The sequence below is a fragment of the Cornus florida genome, unplaced genomic scaffold, assembly GCF_030987335.1.
Source record: "Cornus florida cultivar Cherokee Brave unplaced genomic scaffold, ASM3098733v1 CherokeeBrave_3.0.0_Hap2_Chr09, whole genome shotgun sequence".
Lineage (NCBI taxonomy): Eukaryota > Viridiplantae > Streptophyta > Magnoliopsida > Cornales > Cornaceae > Cornus > Cornus florida.
The window spans coordinates 8344048-8364953 of record NW_026775579.1 but is presented as its reverse complement, the minus strand read 5'-3'; the positions used below and the strand labels follow the sequence as shown (position 1 = coordinate 8364953).

Below are 20906 nucleotides of genomic sequence, written 5' to 3'. Positions count from 1 at the left end.
AATCTCAAATCCCCATCGGAAGGAAAACCCTCTGAATCCGACGATACTTCTAGGTTATGTTGGGGACTACGAGGGAAGCAACTTTAACCCTTAAGGCACCATGAAAAACCAAACTTGAACCCAAAATCCGAACTAAAAAGTGGTCAGAATTGGCTTCTAATAAGGGGGAAAGGACTGCCTCGCCAAGGCCTACGATAAACACTAAGGTACTACGACATTTTACAAAGGGGAAGAAGGTTAATTTGAGAGATGAAGGATAGCAGCCCCCCTTGGGTTGCCATGGCTAATCTACAGCAGTGTGAGATGAAGTGGATGAAATGTTTTAATTTTATAACCCCCTATTCATAGTAAAACCCTAAAAGTGCCTCGAAAGGGCCCCATTGGGTTCGGAAAAGTGGAATTTGCGCAGACGCACGCAAACGGTAAAACACCGTGAACAAAAAAGAACCGATATGAAAAAATATAAATAACGGAAGAAATGGCGTCGAAAATCGAGTCCCGTGCAGAAAGATATGCCCCAAACAAGTTCAGCGACAACTAAGGTCAAAAACCTTGAAACTGGGGAAAATGACTGTGAGGAAATTCTAAGAGTACATAATTTGATGAAATGTGAAAATAAATCCCATACGAGGACCCAAGCTCAAAATGAGGCATTTTGCAATAACTTTCGTTAATTGCATAATGGCCCCTCCAAGAAAGGATAACTACAAAACTGGCCTAGAATGAAAATATCTTTCAAACGATATTTTCTTAAGAAACCCTAATCAAAATATCTCCAAAAGATATTTATGAAAAAGACCCCAAGAAATATCAATGTTTCTAAAGAATTCTTTCATCCACGCCCCTACGGGAGAAAGAAACAACCGGCGAGCTTTTCTCCAAAAGTAAAGGTACGCGTTTCGAGAAAGTCAACTGAAATGAAAACTCATGTAGTCAAAACTCAATTCTGAACATGAAAAGTGAGGTTGTGCCAACAAAGTGACATACTGCAAAAAAAAAAAAAAATGAAAAGTGAATAGTGTTAAAAAAATGAAAAGTGGAAATGACTCGGTCCTTAAAGGAAGTTATCAATCCAAAGGAAAGAGTCTCAGAAACCATTTTCAAGCAATCGAGATGACACTTAGTGATGAGTAACTGAACTCAAAAAAGAAAATTCAATGGAAAAAATTTATCCGTAAAATTTCTTAAAAATGAAAGGAAGGAAAATGACCGGGTCATTATAACTTACCCTCCTTAAGGAAATTTCATCCCCTAAATTAGGAACATCCCGAGGAGAACCAAACAAGGACCGAACACAAGGTCACACCGAGAAAAGGATCTTAAAGAACTAAAGGATAACTCCAGAAACCTCAAGATCCAACTGAAGGAATATGAAACCATGAACTGAAAGACAACTCCTCAAACGAATCGGCATGTCAACTCAATGTCAACCACCAAGAGAATCCCAAGACAACGAAACGTCGAAACACGATCAAGGAAAAGAGCGACTTGGCAGTACGAACAACAACCAGAAACCTGCCTACAACGTACTCAAATGTGTGGTAGCAATGACGGTGCCTAGCGCTCGTCCACACTTACTCGTTAGTAAGGTAGTATCAACGGTAACTAGCACTCTCCCACAACACACAACTTTATACGGTAGCATGACAGTATAAGGCACTAGTTCATAACATGCCCCCAACTAGGTTAACCCGGAAAAACTTATCGATACGAATAACATCAATGTTGGAAAAGATCATTACCAAAAGCACTACGGGAACCAGGCATCTTGTGAGAGTTGGGGTAGCTAATACCAAAGCTTTGACAATAATGTCATAGGTACCGTTACGCTTAAGGCCTTATATCCTTAGTGCAAGTAGAGTCAACAACTCCCACATTGCAAAACACCCTTATCAACAACCTCCAATCACGAATCCAAAGCCTGACAAGCCTATGCCCTCAAGCCAATGGATCGGACTCTACTAAACTGAAAGACACCATCCTGAAGCAGACCTATCCTAAGGTCACAAGTGGAAACAAAATGCTGGATCAAAATCCCTATTATGGACAACTAAGTCCTCAAAACAGAAGTCTACTACGTAGCTCACTCATGACAATCCCGACAACCAAGGTCACAAGGCCCTAACATAAGAGCAGGAAAGAAAAAAAAGACAGTATAAGCCAGATACTCACATAACACATACTCGTAAAATTAAATTGCATAAATTAAAAAATACCTTAGTACAAAGCACACAATACACATAAGGTAAATGAAATGATAACACGATATACGCCACTAATGGCACTAGCATGGTAAACAGATACTATATATGCAAACGTATTATCTACATCCTCGTACAACTACCATATAGTCATATATCCTAAGCATGTTTCTAAGACATGCCCTAAAAACAATGGAGCTCATAAACATGCAAATTTTATTAAGCAAACAGCAATATCGTAAAATCAAAGGAAAAGAATGGAATGCTTCTCAAAAGACACCTCGCAAAAAACATGCCACAAAACCTGGATGGGTCCAATCTCTCACTACGAGGAAATGAATCATCCCCCAGAATGAACACTAACGTTCCCGAAACAAGGAGTCTACAAGTCCTTCCCAAGACTAGCCCCTACCCAAGGTGGAATCCTAACGCCACACAAATTGAAACAACGACATAATGGATAGTTCCAACACTGGCCATTACGAGACATCAATAGAGAACTCAACTTAAGATGCCGATGAGTTCGATGAGAACCAGACAGGATCCTAACAGGACACTAAAATGACAAGGGAGAGTAATGAATTACACCAATGCAATTAATTACACGAAACCGCCCACATCTCAACCGTAGCTCGTAGAAGCTATCTGAGGCAAAACCAGAAGGATCCTAGGTCAACACACTTATCAAAATCCTGAAACCATTGCCCTAAAAAGGCAAGACATGAGAACCTTGCCCTGAGGCTCACAAGGCAACTTCCCAACTCCCAAGGAAGGATTCGAGTTAATCCCGACTCATTACCCCATGACGCAAGAAACACGACCCCAATGACGTCATCACATCAAGGTCACCACGAAACCCCAAGAGACGATACTAACTCCCCAGACACTCCCCAACTTTGTCGTGAAGCCACGAATGAAAGGAGATGAAACGGTGCCTACCTAGCCCGCATCTCATTCCACTAGACAAAGACTATAACTTTATACTCACCTGAGCCCTGTAGAGAAAACTCTCTGAACAAATGACATCGATAATAACACAATTTATCACGATCAAAAGTAACTCTCTCAGTGAATGCATAAAACAAACAGCACGTCAATGCATAAAACAAACAGCACGTCAATGCATGAAACATATAGTCATGCTAAAACAGATAAACATATGCAACAAGCTAAAGTAAACAAGCATATACCACATGTTAAGGTAAACAAGCATATATTATATGCTAAAGTAGTTAAAGTAAGCATCTAAACAAGTTGCCACATAAGCAAATAGACATGTTATTAAATCAAAACATATTATCAAGAAACAATTAAACACATGGAGCATGGAAACACAAGCATGATATGCACCCAAAACTCGTCATCCAAAGTATTCGAACCTAGGAGCTCTGATACCACCTGTGACAGCCCTGATTTTTCAAGCTAGTGCGTCCTATGATGAACCAAAGTTTGACCCGATAACAGATCCAAAATGCAGAAGCGAAAACATAAACAAGATCTCTAGGGATATACAACATCCCTAGGATGCCAAAGTAACCCTCCATGAGGCCACGAAACTCCACAAGAACCGACGAGGAAGAAAAAGATCAGAAAAAGATCAAATAAGCCCTCAAGGACAAAATAGTCTTTTTACATGGAAACAACGTCTCTAGAAATGTACATCATCCCTAAGCACAATGATGACTTCTCATGAAGCCAAGGAAACAAAAGGAAAACAAGCAGAAGTGACGTTTCAAAAACAAATAAGTTTAGCACGAAGGGCAAAATGGTAATTTTTAGCAAGATTTGGATGCTACCAAGCACACCATTGGAAAGACGATGAAAAATTAATCAAGTTAGACTCAAAAATCACTTAATTCGGTGTCTGGATGGAAGAGAAAAGTCAAAACAAAGTTTTGACGTTGCCACGACTATGAATAGTATTTTGACAACAGTGAATAGTGACCTGGGCAAAATGCTGAAAATTGTGTGCCGTTTAGAAGCACTAAACGACGTTTTTTTGTAAAAACACAAATAAGAAACCCCCCTTAAAATAATTTTTCCAAGCTGACCATGTTGAGAAAAAAAAAAAATTTATTCTTGACGTGAAATCCCCAAAATGCACTTATAACAGACTTTTTCAAAAAGCACATATGCGCATAGAAAATCAAATTTAACGCAGGGTTTTCGAGACTGAGACGGCATTTTCTGGAAAAATGTTGTGAAGAAACCTCCCCTAAAATCATGTTTTCTATGTGAGAATGTTAAGGCCAAAATTTATTTTTCAAAACAAATTCCCAAAATGCCCCCAAATCAAATTAGGTCAAAAACGATTAAAAACAATAAACAACTTTGCACCAAGTGTTCGTTTAACCCTAAATGGTGTTGTATGCTAAAACGATCATGCACACAAATGTATTTAGTGATTTTAAGTGCAAGAGAATGGTCCGTGGCTCCCAAAAATGCTTGATGCAAAATACGACCTATCCGAACCCAAAATACAAAGAAAATGCCTTAAATTGAAAACTTGAGACCAACAAGCATCCATTTCATACAAATGTGATATTTTGTGCAAGGTGAGCATTCATGCAAGCATAATATACATATTTACATGCGTTCCAATGGTCTATGGCCTCAATGGTCACTAAATACAAAATATCACCTATTAAACCTCAAATTTTGCCAAAAATGGCTTTTAAAAGAGAAACTTGAAACTAAAAATTGTAAAATGGTTTCAAAAGATTGTTTGGCCCTTAGCCACACTTCATGCATATATAAAGAGACCCTATGGAAGTGATAAAACACACTTCCCACACCCCATGCAAATGTAGTGAAGTTAAGACATGCCGTTTTTCTATTTTTTAATAAATTACTTAGAAATAAAAGTACTTAGATTACAACATGAAAGTCCTTGGACTATAGCCTCATTACATACATGTTAAATACATTCCAAATGGTGCACTTAAGTGCTCATTACATATTTAGAACCAAATATACAAGTTTTGACATATAAAGGTACAAATAGCATTTCATGCCAACATTTTCATGAAATAAATACTTCAAGTCTACAAGACATCCCAAAGCAAATGCAAAGCCCCAAGTCTTGAATCCTGTACCTAAAAAATGTCCCCACTACGTGGGTGAGTAACATAAAGCTACTCGTAAGAGATGAGCATAGAAAGACCTAACGTTTTACAAACTTATTAAGTTAATATAAATCAATTCATACAGTCATGCCACCTAGCATCTATGTCAAAGGTGAGACTTAAGGAGAATCCTAAGCTACCTTAGAGCATTTCTAGCATAAACCACATCATTCATGCAGTTTAACAACATAGGAGCATATAGTGTAACGCAACAAGACATAGGTATTCAAATTTATCAACTTGGAACCTAAAATGCGAAACCAGCTGAAACGGTTCATGCCACCTAACGTCTATGTTCCAAATGAGTCTAAGGAATCATCTTAGGCTACATTGAACTATTAAAACACAAATTACAATTTCGATGCAATTTTAACTAACATTATAACTTCTAATACAACGCATCAAGGCATAGATTATCAAAGTTAGCAACTTGAAATCTAAAATACGGAAACAACAAGTTATGACAATTTAGTGTTATTAACTTGTATTAAAAAACAAGGCATGCAAGTATACTAAGTACATGTATACTACACCTAATTGAAATGTCAAACACCACTTCACAAGCTATAAATAATCCATATTAAACAACTTGGAATTGAATGCGAAGTCAAGTAGTGGCGGAAAGACAAGAACATGTGGTCTCAATGACCAACCAAACTGATCTCGGGTTACTAGCCCGCAAGGTACTACCTAGTGCGTACTAAACCCAGAATCAAATCGTATATTGGTGTTTTAGGGTTATTAGCTCTCAGGGAACCACCCAGTGCGCACTATATGATATAGGGGGAGCTCTCATCCCCTGTACTAGAGTCATGCCTTAGTCGTTACATATTACATTGTCCTTGTAAGATTTCCTAAAATCTACAAGTTGTGCATCAAGGTATAATACATATACTCAATATATTAATCAACTACCATGCACAAACAAGTCAAATAAAATACAAAATATTCATCCTATGTCTTCAAGCTACAATGACATACGACAAGTCAAATATATAATGTGTATATAAGCAAGTTAAATCATAACTTTTACTCATGGAATACTATAATGTAATTATACAACAAGTTCCAAATTTACAAGTTAAGCATGAAAACAACTTCAATACCTAACTACCTCAATGGAAGCATATAATGGAATTTAATCAAATTAAATAATTAAATTCTCAAGATTACAAAGTAACTCCAAATATTCTAAAATTAATATAAGTTAAAGGTCATGGCAAGGCCTAGTTTAATAGCACTTTACAAGTTATTTCTACTTAACTCACAACTAGGTATATTAAACTTCATACAAGAAAATAATTAAATAAAGTTCTCCACACTTATTCAAATATTCTCATTTTCATATATGTTAATGAACATATTAAGGCCTAATTTAATATCACATTGTAAGTTCATTCCAAGCTAGGTACAATCATGTGAATCAAATTCCATACAAAAATAATAATTAAATAAAAGTCTCAAAACCTATTCAATTATTCTCAATTTAATTGATATGATAGAACATGACAAGTTCATCAACAATATCAAGTTAAAAATCCAATTAAGTGAGTAGAATACTTAAAATAAAATTAATTAACCTAATTAATTAATTTCCTCTAGATTTTAAAACAACTCTGAATATTTTCAAATTCATATATATTAAAGAACATACTAAGGCCTAATTTAATATCACATTACAAGTTAATTCCATGCTAGTTCCAACCATGTGAATTAAATTTTCGTACAAGTGAAATATTAAATAAAAGTTGCAATACTTATTCAAATCGTCCCAATTTAATATATGTTAATGAATATATCAAGGCCTAATTTAATAGCAAGCCACAATTTAATTCTAAGCTATATACAACCATGAGAATTAAATCTTATACAAAGAAAATAATTGAATTAAATTCTAGATAAAATACCTAGGAATGCATACAAGTTGTATAAGCATGAAATACATTCAATAAAACATTTATATAAACCTAAACCATCCCCTACCTCACTTTGAGATGAAATCTCAAATCCCCACCGGAAGGAAAACGCTCTGAATCCGACGATACTTCTAGGTTATGTTGGGGACTATGAGGGAAGCAACTTTAACCCTTGAGGCACCATGAAAATCCAAACCTGAACTAAAACCTGAACTCAAAAATGGTCAGAATCAACTTCTAATAAGGGGTAAAGGATTGCCTCGCCAAGGCCTACGATAAATACTAAGGTACTACGGCATTTTACAAAGGGGAAGAAGGTTAATTTGAGAGAAGAAGGGTGGCAGCCCCCCTTAGGCTGCCATGGATGATCTGCAACAGTGTGAGAAGAAGATGCTGAAATGTTTTAATTTTATAACCCCATATTTATAGTAAAACCCTAAAAGTGCCCCGCCGAGTTCGGAAAAGTGGAATTTGCGCAGATGCGCTCAAATGGTAAAACACCGTTAAGGAAAAAGAACCGATATGAAAAAAAATGAACAACGAAAGAAACGGCGTTGAAAACTGAGTCCCTTGTAGAAAGATATGCCTCGACAAGTTCGGTGGCAATCGGAGTCAGAAACCCTAAAACTGGGAAAAACCACCGTGAGGAAATTTTAAGAGCGCATAACTCGACAAAATGTGAAAATGAATCCCGTACGAGGACCTAAGCTCAAAATGAGGCATTTTGCAATAACTTTTATTAATTGCACACTGACCCCTCCAAGAAAGGATAACTACAAAACTAGCCCAGAAAAAGATATTTTCTTAAAAACCCCTAATCAAAATATCTCCAAAATATATTTAAGGAAAACACCCCAAGAAATATCAATGTTTCTGAAGAATCCTTTCATCCATGCCCCTACGGGAGAAAGAAACAACCGGCGTGCTTTTCTTCAAAAGTAAAGCTACGCGTTTTGAGGAAATCAACTGAAATGAAAATTAGTGAAGTCAAAACTCAACTCCGAACATGAAAAGTGAGGTTGTGCCAACAAAGTGACATACGGGAAAAAGATGAAAAGTGAATAGTGTCAAAAAAAATAAAAATATAGAAATGACTCGGTCCTTAAAAGAAGTTGTCAATCTAAAGGAAAGAGTCTCAAAAACCATTTCCGAGCATTCAAGATGACACTAAGTGATGAGGAACCGAACTCAAAAAAGAAAATTCAACGGAAAAAATTTATCTGTGAAATTTTATAAAACAGAAAGGAAAAAAATGACCGGGTCATTACATACCAATTATGATATTAAGCATGGACCATCAAATTAAAGAATGAATTGTCTATCTAACTGACAAATAAACTAATGTGTAACACAACCCATCAATTCAAAGCATAACCCATCAAAGTAGTTAATAATTGTAGCACACATCAATATAAAAAATCATGAAATTTGCAATAATAAGCCATAGAATATCAAATCAAGTATAGATTATCTACCTAACTATAAGCATGAACTAAATTATAGAACAACCCATCACGAATAAGCATAACCAATCAAATTAATTGACAAATCCATTCAATGAAAATCATGCATAGCCATCACCAGATTCGCAGCCAACCACACATAGATATGCAATTAATATAGAAAAACTAGTGTAGAGATTAATTCCCAAATAATCACACATAAGACAACATGTAATCACATAGAGAATCAATAGAAAAAATTAATCCATAGAAATCAAAGGAGAACCCAAGATTTATTAAATTCACAAGGCTAAAACACTAATCACAAGATATTATTCCCCAAAAAGTATGAAAGAGATATAGCTTATAAACTTGGGGCTCATCCAAGCCCCAAGGAGAAGTCTAGCAAATCATGAATGTAACGACCCGGTCATTTGCCTTCCTTTCCTTTTTCCTGAAATTTTACGAATGAATTTTTTTCGTTTAATTTTCCTTTCTAAGTTCTGTTTCGTGTCGCTTAGTGTCATCTTGAGTGCTCGGAATTGGTTTCTGAGACTCTTTCATGTGAATTGACAACTTCCTTTGAGGACTGAGTCATTTTCGCATTTTTCATTTTTAGACACTATACGTTATTTCGTCTTTTCCCTATTCTGTCATTTTCCCTATTTCGTCTTATCTTCGTTTGTCAGTTTTTGGCATAACCTCACTTTTCATGCTCGGAGTTGGTTTTTGACTTCATGTGCCTTCATCTTGAGTGGTTTCCTCAAAATACGTATCTTTATTTTTGCAAGAAAGTACTCTGGTTGTTCTCGGTACCTACAAGGGCATGGATGCACAATTGTTTAGAATCTTTTTCATTTCTTGGGGTGTTTTTTGTAAATATCTTTTGAAGATATTTTATTTCAGGGGCAGCTAAGAAATTCTGGGGCAGTTTCGCAGTTAACCCTTTTTGGAAGATATTTTCATTCTGGGGCAGTTTCGCAGTTAACCCTTTTTGTAGAGGCCATTGTGCAATTAACGAAAGTTATTGCAAACTGTCTCGTTTGGAGCCAGGATCCTCGTACGGGATTCATTTTCACATTTCGTCGAGTCGTGGACTCTTAGAATTTCCTTCTGGTCATTTTTCTCCAGTTTCAGAGTTTCTGGACCCGGTTGCCGCCGAACTTGTTCAGGGCATAACTTTCTACTCGGGACTCAGTTTTCAATGCTGTTTCTTCCATTGTTCATATTTTCTCATTTTAAATCTTTTTTGTTCATAGAGTTTTGCCGTTTGAGCGCGTTTGCTCAAAATTCACTTTTCCAGACCCGGTGAGGCCCTTTCGGGGCACTTTTTGAGATTTCTATAAATAGGTTACCCTAATTTTTAAAATTAGATTTTCAGACCTTTTTCCTCCTCTTGGATGGCAGCCATGGGAGCCCAAGGGGCTGCCTTCACTCTTTCTTCTCCTCCACTTGATTTCTTTGGTAGAAATCCTTCGGCCTTAACATTTATTGCTTCCCTTGACGTGCTCTACCTTTTGCCCTTATTAGAATCCATTTCCAACGATTTTTTGAGTTCAGGTTTGGAGTCAAGTTGAGATTTTCATGGGGCTTCTTGCGGATTCTTGTTCACGGTGTTGTCCCCGACAAAACCTCTCGGTATCGTCGAATTCGGAGCACTTTTATTTTGGTGGGCCTTTGGGATTTTCATCTCAAATTGAGGTAGGAGATATTCTAGGTTTAAATTATTGTTATATAGCATGCTTGTAATGCTTATACAACTTGATTGCATGATTAAATATAAAATCTAGAGATTTTATTATTTATTTTTCTTGTACGGGATCTAATTTTTCCGGTTGCTTATGACTTGGTTTAAACATGTAGCATGATTTTATATTGCCCCTTGATATGCTCATTGTCGTGTATTAAAATTGGAACATTTGAATAAGTATTAAAGATTTTATTTAATATTTATCTTAGATGAAAGATTAATTCACATGGCCTTAACTAGCTTGAAATCAATATGTGTTAGCATATTAAATTAGGCCTTAGCATGCTCTCCAATATAGTTGAATTTGAAAGTAATTGGAGGTGTTTTGAAAATTAGTAATTATTAATTAATTTGCCCCGAGTGCACTATTCACTCTATTTGAATTCCGACTTGATATTCTTGATTTACATGCCATATAGCTTCACATATATTTGATTTAGAATATTCGGTTAGGTTTTGAAACCTTTTATTTAATTAAATTCCATGTTTAAGAGTTAATCCTCATTAAATTCCATGGTGATATACAACTTGGAATTGTATTATAGCATGCTAGAAAATTAAGCTTAGGTATAGTTGTTCACATATATTAAATTGGGATTAATTGTATGAGAATTGCAACTTTTAATTTATATTTAACTTTAGTGAAAGTTTAATTCACATGGTCTTAAATTGAATGAAATAAACTTGTAATGTGATATTACATTAGTTCTTGGCATGTTTTCCAGCATAGGTTAATTTGAGAGCATTTGGTTAAGTTTGAAAATCTAGAAATTTTAATTAAAAGAATTAATTAAAATCTATTTTGTGGTCCCATTAGCTTAATTAAGATTTTAACTTGATATTTGTATTGTCCATGACTTGTTTACTAGTATATATTAATTATGGACCATTTGAAGTTGCTTTAGAACCTTGGTAATTAAATTAGCATAATTTAATTAGAGTTCTACTTTGTTAATCCAATAACCTAATTGAGTTTTAGAATGGATATAGGTGATGACCATGCCATGTTCTTTAATATGTATTAATTTGAGGTTATTTGGAATTGAATTAGAATCTAGGGAATTTAATTATTTTTATTTAATTAAATTCTATCGAATTGAGCCATGGATTTAATTGTGTTTGAAAGTCGTTTCTATATCAAAATCCTGGACATGGACTTGTTGTATATTCATTTGGTTATGTTTTGAGCATTGGATAACATAGTTGCTATGTTTATACTCATGAGAATATGTTTTCCTTATTGAATATATTGTTGCCTTGTGTAATGATTTGCACATTTCGTATTTAACATCATTCATGCATAGCGTGTAACGAATCGCACACTGAAGATTCGAAATTCATCACATCATATTAGTTGTGGACTTAGAGCATGTATTGTATAGGTTTCCAAATTTGGTTGTGCTTGGTAGACAGTTAATTATCTTGCATATTCCTGTTGATATATGCGTTGTTGCACAACTTGTTGATTTTGGAAACTTGGGGATGTTGTTGTTTGACTATGGCTAGGACGTAATTCTAATACGGGGGATAGTCCCTCTATATAGTCTAGTGCGCACATAGGGAGGTTACCCATGGGCTAGTAACCCTAAAGTAACTATGTTGTCGGTCTGATCCGGCGTGACGTCCGAGTATCCACTTTGTTTGACTTCGCATTTCATTTTCAAGTTGATAACTAGATGATGTTGTAACTTGTTGTTCCTTATTTGTCGTTCCATTTTAAGTTACAAGATGTTAACTTTGCGAAATTGTGCTTTATGCGTTGTATTGGAAGTCCCAATGTTGGTTAAATTACATCGATATTGAAAATTGTGTTTTGACGTTGTAACATAGCTTAGGATTGATCCTATTGATTCATTTAGAACTTAGACGTTAGGTAGCATGAACCACCACTGTTATTTTGTGCTTTAGATTCCAAGTTGATGGCTTTGAGAACTTATACCTTATTGCATTGTATAACATGCTCTTTTGTTGTTGAATTGCATGGATAATGTGATTCTTGTTAACTTGTATTCAAATATGCTTTTGTCATGTTATATGGATTACTCTAGACCTAGTTCAATTGTATTGAAAATGCAATTCATGTTAATCTATGCTCAAGCATTCTTCTTGTCTTGTTCTTAGATTATCCCAACCATGATTCGTTTCATACACGTATGTATATCATGATTCTTGTTGCTTAGACTCTAAGGTAGCTTAGGATGCTCCCTGAGTCTCATTTGGACATAGACGTTAGGTGGCATGAGCCCCTTTAACATGTTTCACCTTAAGGTGATAAATTTGTAAAATGCCAGGTCGATGCATGCTCATCTCCTACGAGTAGCTTTATGTTACTCACCCCTACGATACTGGGGGGTATATTTCAGGTACGAAGACTTGGTTTGTGACGCCTAGCATTCCTTGGATGTTGTGTAGCTTTTAAGTTTCCATTTCATGCAAATGTTAGCATGAAATGTTATTTTGTAGACTTATATGTCAAAATATGTATATTTGATTCCATGTATGTAATGTGTACTTAAGTACACTCATTTCAATGTATTTGATATGTATGAGATGAGGCCGGAGGCCAATGACCACTATATTATATTTTATGCAACTTTTTAACTTCATAAAATATTGTGAAAATCTTGAAAAATCGCAAGTCATTGCTTCACCATGGTTGCATCGGGTGTGGCAATTCCATTTTCATTCTTCCATAGGGTCTTACAAATCATGTTTGAAGTATGGCCGAGGGCCAAATGGTCATTTAATCCCGTTTTGTATTTTTGGATTCCGAGTTTTCATTCCAAGTTCCATTTTTGCCTTTTTGCCCGTTGGGGGGTCGGATTTTGTATCGGTGGTATTTTTAAGTCGTGGACCATTGTAGCACGTCCAAATAGATAAGTTACGTTTGCGTGCATAGTCGTTTTCGGGCAAAACCTTATCGTTTGTGTTTTGAGCCTCTTGTGAATTCATTTCGCATTTTTTTTTTGCATATTCTGATTTAGGGGCATTATGGACCTTTCACGGTGGTTTTATTTTCTTCTTTCAACATGATTGGATAGAAAACATGATTTTAGGAGGGATTTCTTTTCCGTGTTTTTCCAGAAAATGTCGTCTTGGCATCGGAAATGGCCTACGAAGTTCAGCTTTCAGTTTTCTATGTAGCAGCTTTTTCGACCCTCTAGACCAGATTTCTTGGGAGGGCATTTTGGGCATTTTACATTGCGTATTTTTTGAATTCTCTCGAGAGTCACGTAGAAAACTCAATTTTGAGGGGGTTTCTTCTTTGTGTTTTTGCAAAAAAATTCATCTAGGCCTCCAAATTCAGCCTTTGTTCTGTCTTTTTAAAAAAAAAAAATCACATAGCAGCTTTTGGGCTGCTGCTACCCATGTGTGCACCCAGCGCGCGCGGCGTGCATGGGCGCGCGCATGGGCGTGCGCATGGGGCTGTCATGGTCCCTCGTCGGGCCGCCGCGACATCAATTCTTCTTTTGGGCTTTTCTCCTTCGTTCGGACTCTGATTCAAGTGAATTTTTTTTTGAACTTGATTAATTTTTCGTCGTCTATCCAACGTTGTACTCGGTTAAACCCGGATATTTCTGGATAATTACCAGTTTTCCCTTAAAGCTTTAAGTGTCCGTTTTCCATCGTCATGCCGTTTCTCCTTCGTCCGAACTCTGAATCATGTGATTCTTGAGTCCATCTTGATTAGTTTTTCGTTGTCCTTCCAGTGGTGTGCTCGGTGGCACCCAAATCTATAGTTTTTAGAAATGACTATTTTGCCCCTGGGGGCTTATTTGTCATGTTTTTTATCTTTTGCTTCCGCATCAGTTCTTGTTAAGTTCCACGACCTCATAGAAGGTCACTTTGACTTTTTAGAGTCTTGTTTTCCGTCTTCGCTTCCGCATTCAGATCTGTTATCGGATTATTCTTGCGGTTCATCACAGGACACGCTGGCCTAAAAACCAGGGTCGTCACAATGAAGGAGGTGGATGTGATCTTGGAACCCTCAAGGGCAATCCCCAAACATGGCTTCATCTTCTTCCTCTTCTTCTTTATTGAATTCTAGAGAGAGAGTATGTAGATCTTAAGATATGTTCTTGGTGCCTCCACTCTTCTCTTTTCTTCTAACCCTAATCTCTAACTTTTCTAGAGAGAGAAACTAACTATTATAATGAAAAAATAAAATAAAATTCAAGATAAAAGGTATTTTACAAAATGGTTCAATTCCCTTTAAATACAAGGTCCTTGGAGTAGTGAACAAGTCAGAAAATAAGCCTTTAAAATATATAATCCCGTAGCTATGTCGTAGGTAGAGTTCAGAAGTGTGGGAATAAAATAGTTTGCTGCCAGCATATCTTCGATCGATCGAAGAAATCTACGATCGATCTAAACCCACTGGTGGTGAAATTATGCATTTTTGACCTTTTTCCAAAATTTTCTAAAATCTTTTCGGAACTTTTGCTTGACTCCAAAAAGGTTGTAGTGGACAATTTTTAGCCCATTTGAACCTTAATGACCTCAAAATAGACAAAAACATAAATTAGTACTAAAACGTGAAAATAAAGATAGATGAATGGACTAAAATACCCTAGCTTAGGTGCTAAAATATGCAACATTTGAGCACTTATCACACCCCTAAACTTAGATATTGCTAGTCCCTAGCAATGAACTACAAAGAAAAGAAATAAATAAATAACTATACAATTATGAACTAGAAAACAATGAAAGGATAGTGCCACTTTTGTAGGGAACATGATTGCACTTAGCGTATGCAACAAGCCATTTGAATCCCTAGGTTACCCCTAGTGGACGAGTGAAGTCTCGTAAGGGTTTCCAGAAATTATACCTTTAAACATTAAGCACTTTTTCACTTAAGAGGCATCAATAAATAAAACAAGGATTAAGAGAAAACTACCTCAAGTATGCAATTTTTCAACCATTTCCAAGCAACTTTCTAAAATTTCAACATCAAGCAAACTAGTATGGTCCTTCACACATCAAGAAAATGATCATGCAAATCAAAACAACTCTAAAATCCTTTTTAAGTGAACCGGCATCAAATATGTTGCTATCTAAGCCAACTAAATAAATGATCACATCCGGTCTCAAGCTAACATATAAATCTTGTACCGATCATTAAGACAAAGAATTGACCTTTTATTAAAGCTTTATTCAACTAGGTGCACTTATTATTTTCACTCAATGTTTTATTTTTTTTATATTTTTTTTTTAGGATCAAAGATGGAAGCATGGTGCAATGTGTTGATCTCTTAAGCTTTCTAGAAGATTCATGAGGTCGAGCGTTAGGTCAATGACTCCCAAACCGGATGGCTTTAGGGCACTAGGTGTTAAAACACCCCTGAAGACTTATAAGCTCAAATCAACTAGGCTACAAATCAAAACAATCTCCATCTAATCATTTCCCACTCCTCACCTTTGGTAAGAAGTCCTCACTTTATTTGTTTTTGCAAATCTACATTTTTTTGTTTTTATTTTTTTTTTTTTTTAACCTAAAGTTTGGGCCCACCACCTTTCAGCGGGAGAAATTCAGTGCTTGATGAGGCTAGAATCCCGGCTACTTAGTGAAAAGGGTTTGTTATCCACCTTTGTCAAGAATGAAAGCTTTCAAAGTACTACTAGCTCAGTTGGGATATAACCAAATCAATAATCAATAAAGCATGTACCCTACAAATGAATGCTAGTGTGCGTCTATACTAGTGTAGAATCTTAGAGTGAATCTCGGAACAATCACAAAATCAAGATGATATGGACCACAAATGCAAACAAGATATCAATCTTTCGAAAAATTTACTCCTAAATGGCATCCACAAGGCATGCAAGAAGTATTGGATTCTCAAGCCAAGCAATTTTTAAATTCTAAGTATCATGGTCCTCAAAAGATCAAAATCATTGCTAAAATGGATCACAAATCTCAATCATGCAATTAAGTCTCAAACTTATGTAGAATGCAACAAAGTTACCTTACCCCCAAACTTAACTGCACATTGTCCTCAATGTGCAATGAGAACAATGGAAAAGATGGAAAAATATACCGTGGTGGCAATGACATGAAGCCCGGTAATGATCCATTGGGAAAAAGTGCACCCCCAAACTTGGAATCAACAACCTACTTGAGTAACCACACTAGCAAACTCACATCAAATATCAAATTGGATTAGATAAGTAAATCGAACATTCTAAGGCAATATAGCACAAGATGAAAAAGAGATATGAGATCAAACCCTAAATAAAACAAGGAAATATGTATAACTATACAAGAGGGTAAAATAGTGAAACAAATTTTTGTATTTTTCATTTTATGAAAGCATGCAAAGAAAATGAAAATATAAGATAAACAAAGAAATAAAAGTAAACATGCACTATACACAAGATAGAAGACACAATGTATCGTGGGTGCTAAGTTTAATGTCTCTAGGAAGACGGAATACTACTTAGAAATATTATTATTATTATTATTTTGAGACATAACAAGTATGTACACACACACAAAAATAAAATGCAATAAAATAAAAATGCGATGAAATAAAGAATGCAAAGATTTTTGAAATTTTCAACACTCGATCGAGATTTTCCAAGATCGATCGAAAAGCTTATAGAATGATGCCTTGCAAACAAAAATTTCTGACGCAATTCCGATCGATCGAAATTATTTTCGATCAATTGAGACCATTTTCGATCGATCAGAATAAGCGTTGATCGATCGAGAAAGTCTTCGATCGATCAAACTAGCTCTGGGCAGAAAATTATTTTGGAAAACTCTTTTTTTTTTTTTTAAATATATATATATATATATATATATATATATATATATATATATACCTAACATGCATGAAATCTTCAATAAGGCTCAATGAAACATATCTAGACACTGCAAGAAATGAAAAATAAAAAGAGATGGGGAGGGAATAGAGTTGTGAAACTCTACGAGTACTAGTGTTTAACATCTCTAGCAAGACGTTGGCTTGACTCATTAGTCGAAAGTATCAAAGACCGAATATCAAACATCCTCATTGACCCTTTTTTCAATTTTCTTATTTAACGCCTCACTTACGACAATGAAATCATCCTCTAAAAGAATAACTTGAAAATAAATGAAAGAGATGATTTTGTTCCTTTCATCCACGGTTTTCAAAACAAAATCAATAATGGTTGGCCTTACCTCATTTTTGTGCTCTTGAAGTGTATTCAAAGAATCACTTCCTTTGTGAATTGTGATAAGCGCTGAAAAGTGCGTATTTAAACCCCTTCATCTTGAATGTTCTAGGACCTTATTCTATCTTATTTCCCCGTTTTAGTCTAATTTCATATTTTTCTCCTTTTCAGGCACTTATCTCCAAAATAAGTCAAATCAGCTGAATCAGAGCTTGGAAGAAACAATCTAAAGTCTAGTGGAAAGAAGGAGCAAAGCGGAAACAGAGTGATGAAAATTCGCACTCCGATCATTCGAACTGAGCTATGATCTATCATATTGTGATCGTTCCAACCCTGCTATGATGGATCGAACCCTTATCCTTATCCTTAGGAAAAATTTCCTATTCAATCTATTCAACCTTTTCTTCGATCGATCGAACCTTTTGATCTTATTCTCATAACCACTTTTGTCCTTTTCCCAAAAATATCTCAGCCTTTGTCTTTATCTAAATAATTGCACCATGATACTTCGATCGATTGAAGCAACATTGTGATCGATCAAACTGCCTCAAAATGTGTACAAAACATATTTCAAGCCCAATTAAAGGTGTGCTCATGGTGTAATCATTTGAGGGTCCTAGTGCACGAGGTCTAACCATTGGGTGTGACATTTGAGCTACCTCTATAAGGAATTTGGATATTTTTAGAAAAGAAGTTGGTTAGTTAGAGAGAGAATTAGCTATAGATTAGAGAGAGAACACACATTTTGGGAAAGTTCTTCCATTCTTCTAGGGTTTCTACCAAGAATACCAAGGGAGGAGGATGAATTCAACCATGAAAAGAGCCCTTGAGGGTTGGATGACAATAACCATAAGTGGCTAGACATTCTCTTAGGGCTAAAGATAGCCCTAAGCATGCCTCCTAGACTTTGATATTTGTAATTAGTGGGGATTTGTGTTGTAATCATTGTTTTGACCTCATATTTATATAAATCTTGTTTCTACATGGTTTGTGTAGTTAAATACTTTCAAATGATCTTTCGATTCTATTCATATGTCTATGTATGTTAGAATGAATGGTCATGTGTTTTACACTTGATTATTTACATTTGATGCATGTCTATGTGTATTAAAATAATGGGTCTAGTGTTGGTCAATGCATGGTGCTTAATAGATTACTCTTGTGGTTTATTTGATGGATTATACTTATTTCTTGATGCATTGTGCTACCTCCTTGGCTTAATTAGTTTAATTTTCATGTCATTAGCATAGTTGTAGTGTAATTGCTTTAATTTCCTAGATATGTGGACAATCCATTCTTATTGTTTGATGATCCATGCTTATGAGAACAAGTAGTATATTTTTCTAGATTCTTGTGTATGTATTAATTGTGAGCTTATGGAAGGGTTAATGGCTCAATTTGATATGTTGTCTATTCACTAGATTGATTAGACAATGTATGCTTATTTGGCCATCCATGTTTAATATATCAATTAATGGCACACACTTCTTTTACAACATATAATTTCCCTAATCTATTAAATATTGAATGTCTAGTAAGGTAAGGCTTAGTGGTGAACTCTTTGTCCTAAGAACCCTCTCTCATTCTTTACACCTCATTTATTTATTTAGTTATTTTTCATTGCATTACTTTTGTTTAAAGTGTAGTTTAACTCAACCAACAAAACCCCATTTTGATCATTTAACCTACTAATCCAACATTGATTCTAGAATACATTGTTTTTCTCTTGGGACGATCCCTACTCACTCTTGCTATGTTAGTAGTTAGTAGTGGTAGTGGCATTTTACAAATTTAAACTTGGCCACAATCACACATATTCACAATTTTGGTGCATGCAAGCGACGACCTCGCCAAGTTTTGGCGCTGTTGCCAGGGATTAGCAATGTTGTATTTGGAATAAACTAAAAGATTGCAAAGCAAAGCAATACAAAAAGCTTAAAATCTTTTGAAGTTGCTTAAGGATCATTTGTGAGCTATTCTAACTCTTTTTGCTTAGTTAAATCGCTGGTCCGCGTGGAGGCAATTTTATTTTATTGTTTATCGTCGGCCTGCGTGGAGGCATTTAATTTCTTACAATTGTTGAAAAGCATGGGAGCATGGAATCTATGTATGTGGAGGCTTGTTGTTAATTAACTTGTTGTGGAGGAGAAGTGTTTGCTATTTGCTTCTTGTTGTGTTTGTTGATTACTTTAATTTGCATTGTGCATGCATGGTCGTAGATCTTTAAATCGCCCTCTTGTCCCATTGAATTTGGATCTTGAATCGATTGTTCGTAATACGAGGTGAAGGGGTAATTCAAGTAAGTCTATTTCATCAATGGATAACCATATTGAGGACTATGTTGAAAACCTTGGTCACATAGACCAACAAGACATTCTTCACCCTAATGTGCATCAACAACATGATAATATGCAAGTATCATTAGGCATGCCTAGACCTTTCATTCCACAACCACAAGGCCAAGTGCCAATGGGAATGCCAAGGCCATTTTTTGTACCACCTCCACCTCCCGTTGTTCAAGCAAATCATAGGGCTCATGCAGAGCCACAAGTTATAAATCCTCCCCTTGCTTTACGAGATCATTATGTGCCTAATGAGTACAATGCACCAATACGCATTCAACTCCCTCAATTTAGAGCACATCATTATGAGATTAAGCCACAAACCATTCAAATGCTTCCCAATTACCATGGGCTACCTAATGAAGAACCATATAAGCATTTGGATGAATTTCTTGAAGTTTGTTCCACTATGAAATATACGGACATGTCGAAAGAAGTTTTGAGATTAAAACTCTTCCCTTTCACCCTAAAGGATAAAGCAAAATATTGATTTAACAATTTGAGACATTTTTCTATAACTTCTTGGGTAGAGATGCAATAAGAGTTTTTGAGAAAGTACTATCCCGTGTCTAAAACCAATGCAATGAGAACTTCAATTCGTGAATTCTCACAAAGGGATGGGGAAATGTTTCATGAGGTATGAGAATAGTTGAATGATTTGCTTAGGAAGTGTCCTCATCATGACATTCCTAAATGGCAATTAGTTCAATATTTCTTTAAAAGTTTGTCAGACAACCATAAAGGTATGGTTGATGCTTCTATAGGTGGTTCTTATCTTGATAAGCATGAAGATAATGTATGGCGCTTATATGAGAGCATGAGTGAAAACTCAATGCACCGATCCTTGTCCTCGAAAAATGGTAGAAACATAGGTGGAAGGAAGAATGTTAGTTTATATCAATTTGACAATTCTAATGATATAGTTACCGAAATGAAGTCTCTATCTCAAAGGTTCGATCAATTTTTGATCAACCA

At 35.7% G+C, this 20906-nt stretch overlaps 1 non-coding gene across 1 annotated transcript; it reads right to left on the bottom strand.

Annotated features, from left to right (window-relative positions):
* Nucleotides 1-20511: 20511 nt before the first annotated feature.
* LOC132275713 (small nucleolar RNA R71) lies at nucleotides 20512-20618 on the bottom strand. Its single transcript, XR_009470716.1, has one exon. It is a non-coding gene; the product is annotated as a small nucleolar RNA R71 (small nucleolar RNA).
* Between the last annotated feature and the right edge of the window lie 288 nt (nucleotides 20619-20906).